The following is a 12,959-nucleotide window of genomic DNA, read 5'->3' on the forward strand; positions in this document are numbered from 1 at the left end:
TATATGTACACATATAAATGTGTATGTTTTATGCATCTACACATATATGTGTGTGTGTGTATATATCTACATATACACACACACTCACGACTAGTTTTCTGATAGAAAGACTCAACAGAGATTTGAGGGCCCATGTTCATTACCTGCAGATATGCCTTGATGCTACCGTCCAGTGTCCTGAAACCCAGAGAGAGTAAGGAGAAGCGATTCTATCACCTGACCTGGGGAAATATCATAAAAGAACGCAGACGATGTTTGTAGCAAATCTGTAACTTAACACAGAGAATTTTAAAATCAGCTTCCTGAGAGAAAGTGAGGGAGGGTGATGTCACGCCATTAAAACAATAAAACCTATAATAAACCATTAATATGCTACACAATAGTATTTCTGCACCAGAATTGGCAGACAGGTGATCACAGGGAAACAAGAACTTACAGGTTATGATTCCTCAGTGTGTCCTGCAAGCGTGAGGGTTGCTGCGTGTGTCCCCCATGGATTAGAGCTGCAGGAGTTCTTCATGGTAGGGATGAGCACACTTCCACCTGTGAGGGAAACTGAGGCAATGTTACCCGGTTAGCCTGCATTCCCTGTGTTAGCAAGTGATAGAGCTGGAATATGAGCCTGGAGCCACTGGGAACCCCAGGTGCCATGCTCTTTCCCCTCTTCCATCTGACTTACACATGTTTCTATTTCCACTAAACCTGGAGGCAGAAAGTGCTTCTGTGCTCGGGGTCTTTTTTGACTTATCCTTAAGCCAAACATATTTTGTAGGGCTTGTTTTCTTATGATCAAGGATTGAAACCTATTCCTCACTCATCTTGTCCTTATTCCCCTAACTCACACTCTGCCAGACTTCCTAGCTTTTGAAATTACTGAATTTTGAGACAAAGATATATAATCACTAAGATAAAGGGCTGAAGGGACAAGACTCTTAAAATATGAGTTTTCTAAACCATACCTGCTTTTAGGGCAGCCTCAGGTGAAGGCAAGAGAAATAAAGTAGAAGGGGAAAAAACAAAGAACCTTCCAGATTGTGTTTCTGTGTTCAGGCTTCCCCTCCCCACCCCACCTCCACCATGACTGGTCAAAATGAGTCTTCCACTCCTCCAGATTCCGCTGAATGTTTTTAAAGTATCACTACTTCGACTCATCCATTCATCTCCCTCCACGTTCAAGGGAAGATTCACATAGACTGATTTTTCTTACCCTGAAACTTTTATTTTCTAGCCCGAGTAAATTGATGTTCATCTCCAATTGCCCACATAATCTCCAGGCACACTCATTCTACGTTGATGTGCTCTCCAAGACGTACGGCTCCACTGTGGGTGCGATGGGATATAGTTACTGAAATGAAATGTAAAAACCAAGAGGAAAAAATCACTGCCGTGCTCCCTCACCCCATTTCCAAAGGGTCACACTGGAATTTATCCTCCAAAGGGTTCTTTTAGGCTTTATCTCACCCTGGGGCACATCTTAGAGGGTGCTGTTTGGAGATGCCAGAATTAATTTTCTATCAATAAAACATTCTACTTTATTATATCGGTGTCTTAATTCATTCACTCACTTAGCAAACATTTATGGAGTGACCTTTATGTACTGGGCACTTTGCAAATCGCTGAAGGGAAAAGATACTGAATTTTGTAAGATAGAGATTCTGTCTGTGGTAGGAAGAAGGAAAGTGGACAGTCATAGAGAGGTGAGATAGGGCTTCAGGTGGATACTTGGGGGTGCCTAGAAGGGCACCCTCATTGTGCCCAAAGTGTATCGGAAGAGATTTAGCCAGAGAGGGCACTTTTGGCTTAGTATTTGCAGAATAAATTGGAGAGGGCATGCACAAAAGCACGTGTGTCTACTAGAACCAGGGTAGATGGGAATGCATGATTCTTTTGACGACAGAGCCTGGTGCCAGAAGCCATGAGGAGAGTGTGGGGAGCAGCACAATGATCATGGGGGAATGGCCATTCCTAGTGAGGTAACAGACCAGGGCCACACCATAGAGAGCCCCCTAAGCAGTGGTCAGAGCTTATCTTTACTCTGCTGGTCACTCACAGGTGTGGCAATGTAAACACAGGGCTGTATTTTCCCTGGTCCAGAGCTCATTATGGGTGGTGGATGTTGACTTCCAGATCCTGCATGCTCCAGGAGGGGGCTCTAAATTTCTGGTTTGAAGGAGGAAATAGGAGGAGAAAACAGAATCCCTGTTCTGCTATTTATTAACTGTGAGACCAGAACAAGTAAATTAACTCTCTCATACTCTGTTTACTTATTTGCATATTGAGGGTGAACTGGGCTGCCTTGATAGGTAAATATCTCAGTGTATAAAATGCCTTGCTCGCTGTCTTCGTGGAGATAAAGCACACTGTGATATTTACCAAGATTCCCTCATCGCTGCCCCCTTACCCGGCTTTCCACCTTCACCACCTGTGTCAATTCTGAGCTTGGGAGTTGCAAAAACCACATCTCTAGCAATAGGCTGAAGATTTGGGAGTCAGTGTATGAGAGGAGGCAAGCCTTAGGCTCTAGCGTGTGTGGCTGAGATCTCTAGTGTGTGTGTCCTTCTATCCTATTGCCTGCTTTCTGGGGGCATGATGATCAGCTTCCAAGATAGTTTTGGGGAAGTCAAGGGTAGAAGGAGCCTGGGCTCCTGATTCATTTCCTATGGTTACTATAATAAATTGCCACAGAGTCAGTGGCTTAAAATAACACATGTTTATTCTCTTACAGTTCTTTGTGGGTCAAAATCAAAGGAGCCATGCTCCCTCTGACGGCTCTATGGGACAATGTTTCCCTGTCACATTTTGGAGGCTGTCCCCATTCTTTGGCCGGTGTCTTCTTCCACGTTCAAAGCCCACAGAATAACATCTTCAAATCTCACTCTCTCTGCCAAGGTCACGGCATTGTCTCCTCCCTTCTGTCTAGTCCTCAAATGTCGCTCTGCTCCCCACTTATAAGGACACCGTGATCACATTTAGGGCCCAGGTGGGTCCAGACAATCTTCCCCATCTCAAGATCCTTATGTTAACCAACATCTACAAATACATTTTGTGTATTGTTTCATTGTTTGTTTTTAATTGTTAACTAAAGTATAGTTGACACATAATATTCATTTCAGGTGTACAACATAGTGGATTTGACAATTATAAATGTCACCACGGTAAGTGTATTTACCATCGGTCACCGTACAAAGTTATTACTATATTATGGGCTACATTCCCTACGCCGTATCTTTCATCCCTGTGACTTCTTTTTTTTAATAACTGGAATTTTGTGCCTCCTAATCTTCTATTTTTCCCTTCTCCCTGCCCCCCCCCCCCCCCCTTGCTGGAAACCACCGGTTTGTTCTCTTTTTCTCTGTAGTTATGGGTACATTTCTATTTTTTGTTTATTTGTTTTGTTTTTTGGATTCCACATATAAGTAAAATCATATGGTATCTTTTTCTGTCTTATTTCACTTAGCTTAATACCCTCTAGGTCCATCCATGTTATCATAGATGGCAAGACTTTATTCTTGTTTATGGCTGAGTAATATACCTTTATATAAATATACACACACACATACATACTCTTCTGTATTCATTCATCTATTAATGGGCACTTAGGTTGCTTCCATTTAAAGTAATATACTCACAAATTCTGGGTACAAGAACCTGGAAATCCTTCAAAGCTAGTTATCAGCCCACCAGGGTTCCTTTAATGAACAAAGGCCCTAGAGCCCTGGGGCAGAGGGGACTAGGGTGAGGCGAGTGTGGCACTCAGGGCACATAACCCAAGGTGGCTCACACTCTCAGGGTCCTCCTGAGTGAAATATCAGCTCCTGAAAATGAGCAGCCCCTTAAATTTTGGGCCCTTGTTGCCTTGCTCACCTCACCCCAGTCCAGGTCCTGTCTTGGACTGGTCCAGTGCTTCAGCAATGGCAAAGCAGAGCTAGAGCAGAGTTAGGTGGGTGTATGTCTAGGCAGCAAGGCTGAGACAGTCCAGTAGAGTTCCTGCTGGTTCCAGGAGCTGGGGTGCATTTGCATGTGGGGGGCCGGGGGGTAGGGGGCAGGGGATAGAGTACCAGACAAGGAAGAAGATATAAACAGCAGAATGATTCCCCATGATCACAAGCCTAACACCTCACTCTAGTTACACCCCAGACTGGAGCGGGTTTCACTCACACAAAGCCAATCTTGGAGACACCTTGCTTCCGTTTGGGAATGGGATCCCAGGCCAGGTGGAAACAAGGTAGTCTCAGAGCTTGCCAGCAGGGACTGCACCAAGGACAAGATGAAAACCGTCTGGGAGGTACTTACAACGTGGAAGAGGGATGGGCAGACTGCAGACTGGCACTAACTGAACCTCTTGGGGAATGAGGCCCCCTGCAGGAAATGACATGCAGACGTAATACCTCATGTGTGTACACCCACAGCGTCTTGTCTGTGGACGCAGTGAGCAATGAAAAATGTTCCTTTCCTCTTAGCTTGCCCTACTCGGACCGGAATGCTGTCTGGGCAGTATCAGTTCTGGACTCCTGTCTCCAGGAAACTCAATGAAGAACCGCCCTGTCCGCAGGCCCAGGCCCGGCTGTCTTCCTCCATACCTCCTCCTTCTCTTCCACACTCCCAGTGAGAGGACAGTGACTCAGGCTAATTATACAGTAACAGGAGAAAAAAAAATACACTTTTTTCTCCCCCCAGCAGCAGCTGGGACTTTCTATTTATTTGTCCGCTATTTATAACTCACTCAGACAAGGAGGTCTTATCTCCTCCTCCTCCTCCTCCTCTCCAAATGAAATTTCTCTAGGGCGGATCCAGCTTTATCTAAATTGGTTGGACAGAGGAGCACAGCGTATATAATCCATACTGAAGGAGATAAGGCTTTCTCCTTGTACTAGATGTAAAAATAACCAACGAGCAAAATGAGCATGGATAGGGAAAAATTAATTTACTTGCCTGCCTAATTACTAGATGCAGGATAAATGTATCAGCTTAGTTCCCTAATTATAATAATACTTAGCAGTTACATGAAACTCTTCATCATCAGAAACACCACCCTCTCCTAACACTAAATGATTAATCTTTGGCATCCCTGTGTGAGCATCTTATCTGAGCAAGAGAAGTACCATGAGGTTGGAGGGGGTCAGGGGATCAGGGTGAGGTGCTGAGGCCACTCCTTATCATTAAAGCAGAAGCTGCTTCCTGTGTCTGGTCCCTGGGCTTTAGGACCTGGGAGCCAGTGGATAATCTGTCCCCTTGGGCCGGCACAGGACCTGCCAGCTGCAGTGAGAAGTCTACCTTCAATTCCCAAAGAGCCTACAAACTGCCACCCATCTGGCTGTGTAGCTGGAACTCCTCCTCCCACAGGGAATAAGGCCCATGATGGCCCTGAGCTGAGGACCTCCCCCCTGCCCCAGGTGCCATCTTGGAGCAAGGAGCAGTCACCGGATGAGCCCCACGGGGCACCTTCCATCTGCTAATGGGTTGTCTCCCCACTTCTTGGCTTGATGTTCATTTGCTCACCTCTACTTTTCCTTCTACCTGTGGTGGGATCCAGTTTCTGGCACGACTCATATCAACTCAGAACTTGATAAGACCTATGTTTTCCACCTTTGAAGGGTACTAGGACCTCTTTGCCTCCAAACCCTGTGGCCTCACAGTCCCCGAGACTTAGATTAGACACCACGAGCAGACACAATTCTAGCCTCCAGTGGAGCTGGGTTTTCTGCTCTATCCTCCTGAGCAATAGGAGGTTTTTGCCCTCTTGGAAGGACATTATTCTGCCCACTCCTCAGGCTTTCTTCAGCCTGCTCTGCTTCTGCTTCCCAGCATGCCTGCACCCTGGATCATGCCAGCTAGGGCAGGAGACTTTGGCCCAGGCCAGGGCTCTGTTCTCAGGCAAAGGAAAAATGTACCCTGCCTCTCTGCCCTTTACACTAGATACTACCTAGCAGCTGCAGAGGGAAGAGAAGGGAAGGGAAAGGAAGGGAAGGGAAGGGAAGGGAAGGGAAGGGAAGGGAAGGGAAGGGAAAGAATCCAACACAATCATCACTATGTTTTGGTGCTTGATAGACCTTCAGTAAAGTTTGTTTAAAAACTTAAATTTCAGATCATTTGCCAAGGCCTCATTTTTTGTGACTTTCAGAAAAAAAGGAACCATATAGCCAAACTATGGAGAGCATCTACAATCATAAGATCTTGCTTTTGTCTTGTAGCCAGGGGTAGGGAGAGGGGGGGATCAATGAAAACAATCATTACTTAAACTGCAGCTTTATTGTATTTTTATTTTTTTCTTATTTTTATACACATAATAGGCCATATAAATATTGCTTAAATTTAAAATTCACTAAAGCTCAAAGCTACCATAATGGGATAAGAATTATAAGCTCTAATTATATAGCTTTGAGGCAATGTAATTATGCAACAGTTTTTGAAAAAGAGTGAACACAACACAGGGGATCTCTCTCTCTCTTTCTTATTTTCTTAATTTGGGGCTTGATCCTTAACCATGGAAGAAGAGCTAACTCCTGGATTTCCACCAGTCATTCCTCCATAGTTCAGTTAGTGACACATTTCAGGTTAAATCATACAGGTTCAGAAAAGGGAGGGGGCAAAGAGTTTGCTGCATTTTCCCACAATATGCCCAAAGGTGAGGTGGTGACCCCTAACCTCATTTCACAAATCAGGAATCTGAGCTTATAGGTTCTGTCTGATGCCAAATCCCCACAGCTTATCTCTGTCTGTCACACACTGAGCCAGTTCAGAGCACCAGCCAAGATGGCGAAGGTGACAGAGAAAGCCTCTGACACAGGAAAAACACAGTAGGGCAGAGTGCCACCAAGGAATCCCTGAGGCGCCAGAATGTGGGGGAAGGGCCACACTAGTCCCTCGGGGAACCCAGGGCTGGGATGAGATTGAGAGCTTTGGAAGGTCGGGTGTTATTAGACACTGACAGGAAACTAGTAGCCCATCCCAGCTCTCCAATAGTGGGGTGACCTCCAGAGTAGTCTGTTTCTGGAGATGAATTAACATAGGAAAGGAACAGACTTGTCAAGGATGATGTAGAAGAAATGCAATTTGCAAAGCAAGTAACTGCTTCTCTGGAGGTTATTTCCAACTGTGAAGAGCTCCCACCCTCTATTTGAACTTTCAGTGTTGCTGTTTCCCAAGCTTAAACACATGCTTCCCATTTCATAGATGTGTATGTGTGTGAGACCATAAATGAAACTTACACTGAAGTCTACCTTGTTCAAAAGCCACACTACACGAGTGCATTCAGCAGGCTACCCCATTTATCAGAGAAAGGAGAGATACATTGTATCTCCTGACCTGTGATCCGTTGATTAATTAAACCAGTGGGGGAGAAGGGCATGGTTATCCTACTTAGATTCATCAAAAACGACGATCAGCAGTGATATTCTCAGTCGGGTAGCAGAAGTTTTCTCAGAGGATGCCTGTCTTATTTTCATAATAAAAATAGCCAACATATATTCCACGTATTCTGTATCTTCTGCTTTCAAAGTGTATGCTATATGTTTCCTGTATTGAATCTGCACAGCAAATTATTCTTATTAATGATCATTCCTATTACACAGAACAGGAAAAGCAGCTCTGCTAAGGTGGCTTGTGTACCCAGAGCCCGCAGTCTGATTCCAAGCCTGGATTCTAATGCACTTGCACTGCACGCTCTGCCTGAGGATAATCAGAGAAACCAGAATCCAGAGAGTTAAAACACTATTCATTCTTGTAATTTCTGGGGAAACTGTTTTTTTGGGTACTGTGGACCTGTCAAGGAGGTGGCACTGTTTTCAGAGATAGAAGCCCTCTGCCCATCTTTGGTCTCCTGCATTCCATCTGTCTTGGACATCAGCGCCCATCAGCTTTTGCAGCTGCCTTCACTAGCACGCATGCTGCAGCAGCCTCTAGAAGTTCCTGCTTCACACCCAGACCCCTTTCAAAGAAACTTCAACCTGGATTCTGCCCACACCTCTTAATTACTTATCCACAGAGCCAGCTTCCCTGAGAGTCCCGAAACCGCCATCCGTCCTCGGCTATAGCACCCTAAGAGGTTGAAGACAAACACGTTCTCATTTTCAGGAGGCTAATTCTGCTTCGCACGGACATATGCTGTACTGACAAAGGGCCGCAGGCCTTTCTCTCCCCAAAACTTTCAAAACAGAAGGCCTCTGTCCAAAATAGAAATGTGTGTTACACTGTTCCCATAAAAGAAGGAGACAAGAGGAGTGTCAGAGCCACAAACATTCTATTTCTAAGTTCAGAGCAAACAAAAAATATGTCAGCCCAGAGGGGATGGAATTGGAGGGAAGGGGGAGCGAGACATGCGAACTTTATTCTATGTTTAAATCCCAACATATGGGCCATTTCTATTTTGGGATGACAAATACTGACGTCCATATTATGATAATTAATGATATAAAAAGAGGAGCTAAGCTACATTTGAAGGTCTCAGTGGGCGATCCTGTTATCAGTAGAGTGGAGGCCATGTGCCCATTTTGCAGATTAGATTTGAAGAAATCAAGTGGTACTGCCCAAGGTCACCCAGCTATTTGAAAGCAGAGTACAGATGAGAATCTGAGCCAGGGTACTAATTTCTCCTGATGAATCTCATTTTCTGGGATCAACTTTTAACAACTCGGTGTACCTCTAAGACAAAACCCTCCCAGATCCCGGGTTGGGAGAAGACCCCTTGGAGGGGCTGAGCTGAAGGACAGATGTTGCTGAAGGCTAGTGATGGGGACCTGGCACCTGAGCCCCAGTAGGGGGAACAGCGCTCTGTATGAGCCAAACTCAGCACTCAACAGACCATTGAGCCATTCCTATTGGGAGGCTAGTTGGAAATACATTTGAGAAATCAAATGAAATAAATCCTCTACATCTTTCCCATGAATGAAAGTGGACTAGTTCCCACAGAACATGTCACATGGTGCTACTAACATGTCTCTGTCCAAGGACCCCAGACTCTAGCCCTTCTCTGTGCCTAAGCTGTAGGCCCCTATTCCTCACCCTGGCTAACTTGTGACCTAGGAGGTCAAATTATGACTGCAGACTACAGTTCCACACGGATTCCCAACTGCTCCAAAACTCAGGCCCTTTATCCTACCAAAATTTTTGGTTTCAGAATGCTCACTCAGCAGTTCACAAACTTAGGTGTATGAAATGTGTAGCTTTCTTTTTATTTTTTTTTTCTCTAACGAGACATGATTTATCAGTACCTTAGAGTTCAAGACCATTATAATAGTCAACTCAGTGATACCCACCACCTTTGCTTAAAGTTTTGTCTAGGTTTCCAAAGCTTTGCACATGTCAAGATTTTAGGGTAGGATGGCAACCAACCACAGCATATGCTCAGACTTAGGTTTGAGCATTTGGTTTTTGGTGGTCAGTCCGCACAGATGACTGGGTTCCTTTTCTCAGGGTCCTCACACACAGTTCAGCTCTCTCTCAGCTGACTATGGTGCCTTTTGTAGTACAGGAGAAATGATGCTTGTAACTACATCACCCTGGCTTTGAGAAACTGGCCTTTTACTCTGGCCATGTGTCTCCTGGTGCAGAGGGATGTTCTCCTTCACTGGAAGCTTCCTGTGCTAGAAAAACTCTGAGACGCTGTTGTGAATTTGATCCCTTCGCTGGGCTCCATCTGAGGGAATAGGCATAATTTCACTTGGAATTTTCTTTTTCGTCCTCTCAAAAGTAGCAATTTTACCCAAAAGTTTAACTAAATACCCTGCTTCTTGTTCTGGCAAGTGGATTCTCTTTTCTACCGCATCTTTGAAATCGTTGCTTCTGAAGGCATTCCAACAAATTTCAAGATCTAAATTTTCTTTCTTCCAGGACTTTGAAAATTCACAAAGGACATAAAGAACTGAAGAGTAGAATGCTTATGCACACACACACACATGCACACACACTTGTGAGCATGCATGTTTTAGAATTTACTGATTAAATCTTTTTCCTACCTTAATTGATCTTTTAAGTATTATCATGTGGTTTCTCTCCTTTATTAATGTGACAAATTACAGTGATTGATTTTCAAACGTTAAGCCAAACTTTAGTTCCTGGAATAAAAATCCCGATTCAGTTAAAAGAATACATTTGCGTTTCTGAAACTCTGGATTAATTTTCTGGAGTTAGTTTAATAATGAGTATTTAAGAATTTTGCACCTGTGTGCAAGAGGTTGCCCTTCCTTGTAAACTCCTCGTCAGCTTTAGATATCAAGTTATACTGATCGCGTAAAATGAGTTGGGAAGAAATCCCTCTTACTCTATTACCTAGACAACTTTGTTTAACATCTGGGTCATTGCTTTCGTAGATACCGGTAGATTTCGCCGGTCAAAGTTTGTCAGGCAGCAGCTGTGGTGGTTGCGTTGGTGTCTGGTGGGTACTGTATCTCCTAGAGATTGAATTTCTTTACTTACATTTCTTTTGGGCAGATTATTTATGTTCTTCGTGTCACGTGTGGTTATGTTGTATTCTCTAGGAACTTATCGCCTCAAATTTTCAAAATTATTGGCAGACAACTGTTCAGACTGTCCTCTTCCTTCCTTTATAAAAAGAGTGACCGTGGATGCTGTTGGGACAGTTTTCATTTCTAACCATGGAGTCATTCATGCCATCTGTACTTGTCTGTGTGTTCATTGCCTCTAGCAGTTTATCAATTATGTCTTTTCAAATGGCTTTGCCTGTGCTGATTCTCTGTGTGATGGATGTCGTTTTGATTCTAGTACGCTTGTTCTATTGCCTCCTGTGCCCTTCCTTCTACTTTTTTGGGGTTTAATTTGATGATTTTTTTTGAACTTCTTGAAATAAAGGCCTTACCCTATATTCTACATGTCTAAGGTTATAAATATGCCTATAATCACAGCTCTCATCATGTATCACAAATTTAAATACATCATATTTCTATTATTATTCAGTTCATGATGTTCGGTCTGTTTTTGTTCCAATTTCTATTTTCATGTCTTCTTTTTTTTTTAATGTTTATTTATTTATTTATTTATTTATTTATTTTGAGAGACAGAGAAAGAGAGTACATGCGTGAGTGGGAGAGGGGCAGACAGAGGGAGAGAGAGAATCTCAAGCAGGCTCTCTGCTATCAGCACAGAGACCGATGTGGGACTCGATCTCACCAACCATGAGATCATGACCCAAGCCGAACTCAAGAGATGGATGCTTAATTGACTGAACCACCCAGGCGCCCATCATGTCTTCTTTTAACTAGTGATTATTTAGAAGCATACCGCTTAATTTCCAAACATATAGGAAATTTCAAGAATCATTTTGCTACTGACTTCTACTGTAACTCCTGTCTAGTAAGGGAAAATATGTTATATTCTCTCTCTATTTTCTGATTTGTATCTGTCTTCTATTTTTCTGCTGAATCTTTGAAATCTGTTTCCAAAGGCATTTCAATGAATGTTGGTATCTAACCCTTCTTTCCACTAAGAGCTTTGAAAAGTTCAGCTATTTGGAATTTTAATTTATACCAGCAATTGGTCAATTTTGGTTTAATAGCCCATGTGCTCTTAAAAGTGAATATATATTTTACTGCTATTGGATGCATTCCTTTAATCATTATTTTAATCAAGATTCTTGCTGATTTGTTGGATTCTTATTCTTGCCACCAATAGAAGGATGAGTTATTATCCCCCACATCAATCCTGGTTTCATATTTGTGTTTTTTTTTAATTCCACCAATATTTGCTTTACATATTTTGAAGCTATTGTGTGTTAAAATTGAATCCCCCCTGAAAGATATCTTGAAGTCCTAGCCCCTGGAAACCGTGAATATAAACGTACTTGGAAGTAGGGTCTTTACAGATGTAAGTTAAGATGAAGTCATACTGGGTTAGGGTAAGCCCTAACCTCAAATGATCATTCTTATAAGGAGAGAAGACAGATACAGGGCAGAGAGAGCCATGTGCAGACCGAGAGGTGCACAGACAGAAGTCACGTGATGGTGGAGGCAGAGGCCCTATTGACGTGGCTGCCAGCCAAGGCTTGGCAGTCAGCACCAAATGTTAGGAGAAGGCAAGGAAGGGGTCTACCCCGAATCTCAGAAGGAGCATGACCCTGCAGACACCTTGATTTCAGACTTCCAGCCTCCAGAACCACATGAGAACAAATTGCTGTTGTTTTAAGTCAATGCTTCGTTAAACAGCAACCCTTGGAAAACAGTGGACAGGGTATGTTACTAGATGCATAGAAATGTAAGATTTGTATAATTTCCCGGTGAATTGAAACCTCTATCATTATTACATACTCCTGTATAGCAATGCTTTTACCTTAAAGTCAACTCTGGTATTATTATTACTCCTCCTTCTTTCTATTTAATATCTGCATGATGTGTCTTCTTGCATCTTTTTTTTTTAAGTTTATTACTCTATTTTGAGAGAGAGTGAGCACATGAGCAGTGGAGGGGAGGGGCAGAGAGAGAGGGAGAGAGAATCCTAAGCAGTGTTCGCACTGTCAGCACAGAGCCCGACATGGGGCTCAATCTCACGAACGTGAAATCATAGCCTGAGCCAATATCAAGAGTCAGACACTTAACCAACTGAGCCATCCAGGTGCCCCCTGTATCTTTTCATTTTTAGATTTTGTACATTCATTTGTCTCATCAGATTAAAAAGAGTGTAAGTCAAATGATCTTTGTTATTGAATTACTTAGTTTTCTTACATCCCATATCAGATTTTGGGGTTAAATGTAGCATTTTCTTATTTGCTGCTCTACCATTCCCCATCTGCTTTTTTTCTAGCTCTTCTTCCTTTTTTAAGGAATTATTATTATTACTTACCATTTCCTGCGTTCACTTTTATTAGCTTGTTACCCTAAAAATTTAGCATGCATGCTTGACTAATGAAAGTCCAACATAAATCAGTACTTCTAGCAGTTATTAGACAAGGCAAGGACATTATAACACTGTATCTATATTTAATCATCTCCTATCATACATGCTCCTTCTTT

At 43.1% G+C, this 12,959-nt stretch overlaps 1 long non-coding RNA gene across 1 annotated transcript in view; it reads right to left on the reverse strand.

The window, feature by feature from the left end:
* Positions 1 to 1,213: 1,213 nt before the first annotated feature.
* Positions 1,214 to 12,959, reverse strand: part of LOC122202393 — a 30,844-nt gene continuing 19,098 nt past the window's right edge. The window contains exon 5 of the long non-coding RNA XR_006194633.1: positions 1,214 to 1,345. This is a non-coding gene — a long non-coding RNA (uncharacterized LOC122202393). The remainder of the gene's footprint in view (positions 1,346 to 12,959) is intronic.

Source organism: Panthera leo, chromosome D2 (genome assembly GCF_018350215.1).
Source record: "Panthera leo isolate Ple1 chromosome D2, P.leo_Ple1_pat1.1, whole genome shotgun sequence".
Lineage (NCBI taxonomy): Eukaryota > Metazoa > Chordata > Mammalia > Carnivora > Felidae > Panthera > Panthera leo.